The sequence below is a fragment of the Chrysochloris asiatica genome, unplaced genomic scaffold (genome assembly GCF_000296735.1).
Source record: "Chrysochloris asiatica unplaced genomic scaffold, ChrAsi1.0 scaffold00108, whole genome shotgun sequence".
Taxonomy (NCBI): Eukaryota; Metazoa; Chordata; class Mammalia; order Afrosoricida; family Chrysochloridae; genus Chrysochloris; species Chrysochloris asiatica.
This window is the reverse complement of record NW_006408626.1, coordinates 8686092-8694152: the sequence shown is the minus strand read 5'-3', so window position 1 is coordinate 8694152 and position 8061 is coordinate 8686092. Positions and strand designations below refer to the sequence as shown.

The 8061-nt window shown below is 38.1% G+C and overlaps 1 protein-coding gene across 1 annotated transcript in view; it reads left to right on the top strand.

Annotated features, from left to right (window-relative positions):
- Positions 1-8061, top strand: part of NAALADL2 (N-acetylated alpha-linked acidic dipeptidase-like 2) — a 1210105-nt gene that overhangs the window by 61810 nt on the left and 1140234 nt on the right. The window lies entirely within an intron of this gene.

The following is an 8061-nucleotide window of genomic DNA, read 5'->3' as shown; positions in this document are numbered from 1 at the left end:
GAGGAACAGCTGGTCATTTCGAACTGCTCTCCCTGAGGTTCACAGCCCGATTCGTAACCACAACACTACCAGACTAGAGGTCTCCAAATATCGTGATTGAGCTTTTGTAGAAAAATAAATAAGTAGACAAATTAAAACATCAATATTCATAATTTGACAATATAGCCTATATGTACATATCCCATTCTGCTATATATTATGGGGATTATAAAACCTATGAATATGTCGTTGTTAAAGACCATCGAGTTGGTTCTAACTCTAGGCAACCCTGTATAGGTTTCCAAAAAGTGGCTGGTAAATTTGAACTGTCAACCTTGCGGATCAAACCAACTTTACAGTACAGCATATTAACCCCTAGCACCACACCAGGGCTCCATGAATATAATAGAGATTTCTAAAAAGGTGAAACGTTGATATTTTTGCACACTTTAAAAGATTGTCATCCATAAGCCACTTATTAAATGGAATCCTGGTGTCCACTGTGGGATAATGTGCTGGACTGCAAGGTAGATTTGAACCACAAGCTCACCAGCTGCTCCTTGGAAACCCTAAACAGTGTCACTATGAGTCAGAACTGACTCGACGGCACATAACAACAACAAGTGATAATGATTGTTGTTGTCAACTATCATCAAGTTGGTTTGACTCATAACAACACTGCATAGGGTTTCTGAGGGGCAGCTGGTGACTTTGAACAGCTGACCGTGAGGTTCAAACTGACCTTGCAGCCCAGAACATTATCCTACAGCACCACAAATAATACCAACAATGCAATAATAAATAATAATATTTTAAAAATGTTTTTAAATTGGTAAACAATAACCTAAAGGTACAGATTACATCAGAGAAATGGAGAAAGATACTTACCAGATACATTTTCTGACTTATTTTAGTATATAAGAGAATTGATAATGTCTACTCTATTGCTGTTATTCGTTTTTATTGTTTAATAGATTAAAATTAATATCGTTTTTTCTTAACTTTTTATTGTGAATTGAATGATACTTTACATGGGAGAACATCAGTTTTACACCATCGTTTCATTGCAATGATTATAATCTGCTCCGTGCATCATCACATAACAGTACTTACTTCTATTCCTTCTGTGTGTTTTTGTCCTTGGGCGGGGTGTGGGGGTAGGGTGGGGGACTGTATCCCAAAATACTCAGAAATATATAATAATTTAAACAACCAAAGGGCACATTCTGCAAGTATGCCTCCTGGCCACCAGCACTAAGTCTTTTTCTTTCCATGAGTCTAGAATACTCAGCTGCTCTCTTTCCATGTCCTCATCTCTGCCTCCATCTCTGGTGTCACTGCTTCTCTGGATAAGGTCCCACATTGCATTTGTACTCTTCTCCCTTGATCGTCCTAGGGTCCTCAGTTTCTGGACTGTAAGATTACTCCCCCATTTGTGTTACAAAACTTCTACCTTTACAGTTGTGACAGTTGCAATTGGTTGTGATGACAATTATAATTTATAATTATAACAATTATAATTTATTAAATTTATTAAATAAATTATTAAATTTATTTAAAATAATAATCATAAGAATTTTATCCCCATCTCTTTTCACAAGACCCATCTAGACAAGATGAAAACTATTCAGTGGGGACTCTACCTTGCCCTGCACACTCTTAAACTAAACTCTCTCTTGAAAACTTGTAAACCAGTCACTTTGTGCCTTTATCATCCCCTCATTTTAGATAGTCAATGTCTATGTTGCCTATACCTATCTACCCAGTATAAAGAGGGAATAGGATTGATCCTTGATGTGTAGTCTCCTTTGCTCTCAGTTGGTATTTTGAGGTACTACATCCATAAGTATAGGTCAAGTTCATAAAATTGTAGAAATTGACAATTGTTTCCTTTATCAAAAAGTGTTTGCTTTTTGTTTTAAATCTTCCTCTACTCGAATTTTGAACATCAAGCCATCGAGGCTAGGTCAAATGGGTACTATCTGCAAGTTTGGGCATTCTTGTGCATCTAGCCTCACTTCACATCAGCTGGATGCTTCACTCTCAGCCCTACCCCTCCATAACTATGTCCTTGTCCATGGGCCAGGAGTCCTCAGGTCTTACCTCACTTTGGAACAATCAGCCCTTCTTCTTCTCTTTCTCATCTCCAGGTCAATGGGAGTCTATGGAACATGGTTGTACTCAGCCCATTTCTTCCTTGCTGCCTTTCCCCCTTTTCCACTCACCAGTAGACCATCGTTGTCACCAGCAAGCTTATTTGTTTGCTCATGTGTTCCCTTTCAGTTTCAATCTTGGAGGGGAAGGGAGTTGTCCTGAAGGGACTTGATTGCTTGCCTTGATGGCACCCTGGTGAACAACTTGCTTGCTCTTGTAGTAGCCAATCAGACTGACATTTTTCTTTTGGATATTTCCTGCAGAAAGTATCTTCGGTTGCTCTTGCTGTTCCAGGGTAGTCTGCTTGTCCTTTCTAGTGAGAATATCCCACCTCAAAAGGTTCTGGATGGGGCTCAGGATTCCACCTAAAGTCCGATACACTGCAAAAAGCTCTGCAAGAAGCCCATTTCATTGGGCAAGTTCTAGAACCCCTTTTAGGTATTCCAATCCAGCTTACACATTGAAAGCAGTAAGGAATTACCAGTTAACACTACCTATTAAAATTTAACACAAATAATAAGATAGATATTTATGTTATCGGGAGGAAGTTGGAGGCTGGGGGTAAGGGGTGGAGAGAGAGGACTATAGAGCACAGTGTAAGGGGTAGACACATCATAGCTTGGGCATTGGGCAGGATAATCCAAAAGATGCGGGTGTGTGTGTGTGTGTAAGAACAAGATAGATAGCCTATTAGTTATAGGCTGAAGATGGGCTTACAAGCTTTATGTAATCATGTTTCCCAATATTCCTTTTTAATCCCACTCTAGTGTCTATTTTACAATAGTAGGTAAGGGAAACCAATATTCATAAGACAGTCAAGCATCTTACCATTATTTCCCCTCTTCAGACTATGACTTGATCCCTGTATCATAGAGCCTTATTGTTCCAAGGTTGAGCATACATCACTATTTACCTCTGTCCCATTTAAACTATGCAAATCTGCCTCAGTGCTCCCCTATCTACCTTGTTCTTTCAACCACTCTCCCCCGTCTTGTGGATTGCACTCCCCAGTACCAGAACTATGATGTGTCTAAGATGTGTCTTCCCCCTACCCTGTGCTCTACAGTCTTCTCTCCCCACCTCTAACTCCTCCCAATAACATAAATATCTATCTTGTTGTTTGTGTTCAATTTTGATAGGTGTTGTTAACTGTGTAATTCCTTACTGCTTTCCATGTGTAAGCTGGATTTTTTATTACGGATTTAAAAAGGTATCTATATTGGTAGTAATTCTCCAAAGTTTAAACAGAAAAACTGGCACAAATAAATGAAAAAGAGATCTAGGTTTTTGTAATAAATGTATCAACCTTCAGTTGTATTTGTAAGATCTTGGAGATAGTTATTTGCTTTTGTTTCTAATAGGTCATCCCATGATATACTAAACCTTATTCAAATTTGTTCTTTGATTTGGGCCATCAAAATATTTTGAATAGAAAGTTAAAAAGCTTTTGATGTGTGCTTTCTGCAAAGGTACAAATTATATCTGAGAAATTAGGAATATAATACTCAGAGTATATGGACTCCAAAGTCAGTTTGAACTTCAAGGTTGATGGTTCAAATCCTTAGTCACTCCTTGGAAACCCTATACAAGGTCGCTGAAATAAAGATAACTATAATTGAGTCTGTAGTATCTGTAGTACTGGTGTGGTGCTGTGGGGTTAATGTACTGAACCACAATGTCAGTGGTTCAAGCTCACCAGCTGCTCCTTGGAAATCCTATGCAGGGTTGCTATGGGTCAGAACCAACTCGATGGCTCTTAACAACAACAGCAACAATATACAGAATCTCTTTGACGGAACTTAACAACAGCAGTATGTGGGTGCATAATTCCTAGGGAAGATTAAATAAAACTGAAATATCAAAAATATGTTGTAGAAATAAAGCAAAAATGTACTCATGACTAGAAAAATAATATGAATGCTCAATCATTGTTAAGTTATATAAAGTCCTAATATATATATATTCCAAAGCAGGGTTTATTGTAGAAAAAAAAATGTTTTTCGCAAAAATTCCAGGAGAACTGAGTAGTATCCAATCTGTCTAGGTGGGGCTGATGAAAGGAAATGAGGATAAGTCTCTTGTGATATGATAGTGAATAATTGTTATCAGGACTGATTGTGAAGGTTGGAAATGTAAGGGTAGACGTTTTGTAGCAAGGAGGGGAGTGATTAACTTTTCAGTCTAGGACCGGAGATCCCTAGGACCATCAACGGACAACAGCTGAGAGCGGGACCCTACCCAGAGAAGCAGTGATGCCTGAGATGGAGGCAGAGATGATGTGGAGAGATGGAACGGCTGGGGACTTTAGACCCAGAGAGGGAGAGGGGCTGTGTGCTGATGACTGGGGGGCAGGCTTGTAGGGTATACCGTTTGGTTGGTTGATGATGCATGGAGGGGAATGTAACCATGGCAATGAAACAATATATGATAGGATGAATGTAAAACTAATGTTCTTCCATGTAAACTATCACTAATTCACAATAAAACATTAAAAAAATTCCAGGATAGGAGTTATGATATTTTATTTTGAAATAGAGAATGAGAGAGAAATTCTTGACACTGAGTCAGTCCCAACTCATTTCCTCTGTTCTGCACCATTTCCTTAATTGTCAGAATGTTTGAATTCATCTTTGTGCCTGTTGTACTAGTCATCTCACCAAGGGTCTCCAGTAGCCTGAATGTCTTTCTGCAGCAATTGACCCTATGTAATGTGACACTTGATACAGGATAAGTGATGGACTGTTACCACAAGGTCAGCAGTTCAAACCCACCAGCTATACAGGGTCACTATGAGTCAGAACTAACAGGATGTAACTTAATGACAACAACAATAATGATAGTATAAGAAGCAAGTGAGTCAATGTTCTCTTGTGATGCATAAAGTTTCCTTCACTAGTTTCCAGAATTAGGCTGCCAGATCTTCCTTCCTCATGAATCGTTATGCTTATCATTAATTTTCATTCAGTCTTGCTGGTCCAGTGAGATATCTCAAAAGGGATGAAACTGTGCTTTTTAGTGTTGTTATTTTTCTTCTTCTAATGGAAAAGGTACAGTTTTCTCCTGCTATCTGTCTGAAAGAAGAGTGCTCCTATGAAACCTTTCATAAACTAAAATGTGTTAAGGAAAGAAAACAGTTATTAATTTATATGGGAACTAGAAGCATAAAAAATAAATGATCAAATCACACCAAACAACAGACAAAACCTAAAATAGAAATAACATGTAGTGTTTACAGACACATTTTGGAGGTATGGCACTTGATGCTGAGATGCTAAGTATTTCAGGGTAGTAACTAACTGAACAGTGCCACTTTTTCTACTCAGTACAAACTGCTTTTAATGGCTTGCTGCAAAACAAACACTGAACAGTAGCTTAACTTTTTGCCTTTTATTTGTGAAAATCACTTTTGATTTGTTTTGGTTAGGGAAAATAGGTACTAATATAGGTCTTTTGTAAAAGTGAAGTGGCATAAAATGAACTTTTTTTTTTTAAAGTAGGGCTTCCTGTGCCAGAAAATTGCCTTCAAATCACTAAAGGTAACTTCTTATCCACAGAAACAATAGTTATATGCATGTGGGAACCAACTGTGCAGAATCCCTTAGAATAAAGGAGGCACTTTTAAGTTAACTGAGACCTGTCTACAATGGGTGGCCCTGTTGGTATTTGAAATAACAGTGGCATGGCTTCCAGTATCACAGCAGCAAGCAAGGCACTACAATATGGTAAAATGGCAAATAGGTGGCAATACTGTAAAATAAAGGTAATATATCCACAAGCATAAACCTTATTACAAGCCTCAGGGGTAAATATATGCATTTCTAGTTTATTATTTAAAAACTCGCATGCCTTAAATAACAGAAAGTACACCACTTCCTTCTTTAGCTTGATTGCACAAACCTTGGAAATTCATAAGTTGAATCAAGAGATGTTTAGCTTTTTCGAAGGAGATGTGGCTGCTCTTCGGTTAAGCATTCAATTGGTATCCAAAAGATTGGCGATTTGAACAGTCACTTTACAGGAGACAGCTATAGTAGTTTGATTTCATAAAGATTACAACCTTGAAAATTTACACAGTCTATGGGGAGCTTCTCCTTTGCCATGCAGGATCAGTATGAGTTGGAATAGACTCTACAGCAACTGGTTTGCCATTGAGTCTCTTGCTTTCCAGTGAAATGCAGAAAGAAATGAGAGCCTCCTCTGCCTCGTAACCAGATGATATTGGTGTTCAGTACCATGTAGTATCACTGTTAAATACTGGGACACCATCCTGAGGAATGATGTTCACTGCAGCAATGAGTCTTTCACACATAGGACTATTTAAAGTTCTCCTGGTTCTATGAAAGAAGAATTGCACCTCCTCAGTGTCACTTCAGCAGAGGTTGTCCTAGGTTTGAGTCTGTGTTGGTGCAGCTCTTTGTCTGTAGCTTTCCTCTGTTCCCTTGAACTTTATACAAGTATATCTATCTGCAGCAAGTGCACTGGGTCAGCAGTGTTCGTAACTTACCCTACGTCATAAACCCAGAACTATCATCACTGAAAGCCTGGTAGAACTCAGGTATGTTTTAATTCTAAATATTTAAGATAAGAGCACAAAATCACTGGATGACTAACTACAAGGTCAACAGTTCAAACCTACTAGTTGCTCCTCTGAAATTCTGTACAGGGTTGTTGTGAGTTGATATTAACTTGATGACACTTACCAATAACAATGCTGATGGAAGAAGGAGTCCTGGTGATGAGATGGTAACCAAAGGTCTGTGGTTTGAACCCACCAGTCGTTCTGTGGGAGAAAGACGTGACAATCTGCTTCTGTAAAGGGTGCCATGGAGACCCTTTAGGACAGTACTAACTTGTCCTAAAGGTCACTATGAATCAGAATTGACTCATAAGTAGTAAATTTGGCTGTTCTTGTTTGGATGTTGGCATTGAAGGAGGCTATCACTTCTAAGTATCTGAAATCAGAAAAGTAAATTTACTGCTTAAGTAAAGGAGAGCTAGGATAGTCAGGTGCAGTCTTGCTGAGTTAGGTAAATGTCTTCCATTTAGATCTCATTGGCATGTGGTTTACAGACTTAGGAGCCGGTTAATCGAGACCTTAGAACCTTTTCCCTATATTGTTACTGTTGATGGGCTAGCTTTCAAAGGGCTTAACTTTCTGCAGCTGTTCACTGAATTGACTTGTCATTGATTGATTATAATTTTACAACCACTTCTGGAGATATTATAGATCAAGTGGACTTTCCTTAAAAGTGTGAGGATTTTTGTATTCTCGTATCTTTTATATCTCCTATCTTTCCCCAGCTAATGAAGCTACCCATCCAATTTATGCCAGTTCTCAAGAGGTAAGTTACCAGAAGCTTACTCAAAATGACTCCTTTTTCTGAAGAAGTCTTCAAAGTAATTTATCTTTCTAAGGAATTTTTCATATTTGTGCCTAACATGTATACAATTGTTTTCTTTTTGTTGTTTTGGTGTGGACAAAGGGCTCCCTGTTGTAAATTTAAGGCCATCTACTTCCATGTGTGGCACTGTTGTTTGAACTACAAGGTTGGTGGTTCAAGCTCACCAGCTGCTCCTTGGAAACTCTATACAGGGTCGCTATGGGTAGCAATCAATTTGACGGCACTTAATAACAACAACTTGCATGTGACCTAGAGGAATTTATACAACTTCTTTATGTCTCTTCCCTTATCTATAAAATGGAGCTAAAATACTACCTTTGCATTGAGATTGTTATTAAGATTAAATGATTTAATATACAAAAGAGGCTAGAACAGTCCTGGTATACAATACTGAATAATAAGAATGTGTGAGTATTTGCTTTTATTATTATAAGTATCACAAATTCAAAATATAAAGCTATGCATCTGGGTGTTTAAAAGAAAGGGAAGGAAATTTGTATTTTTCATTATGTTTGCTATATATATA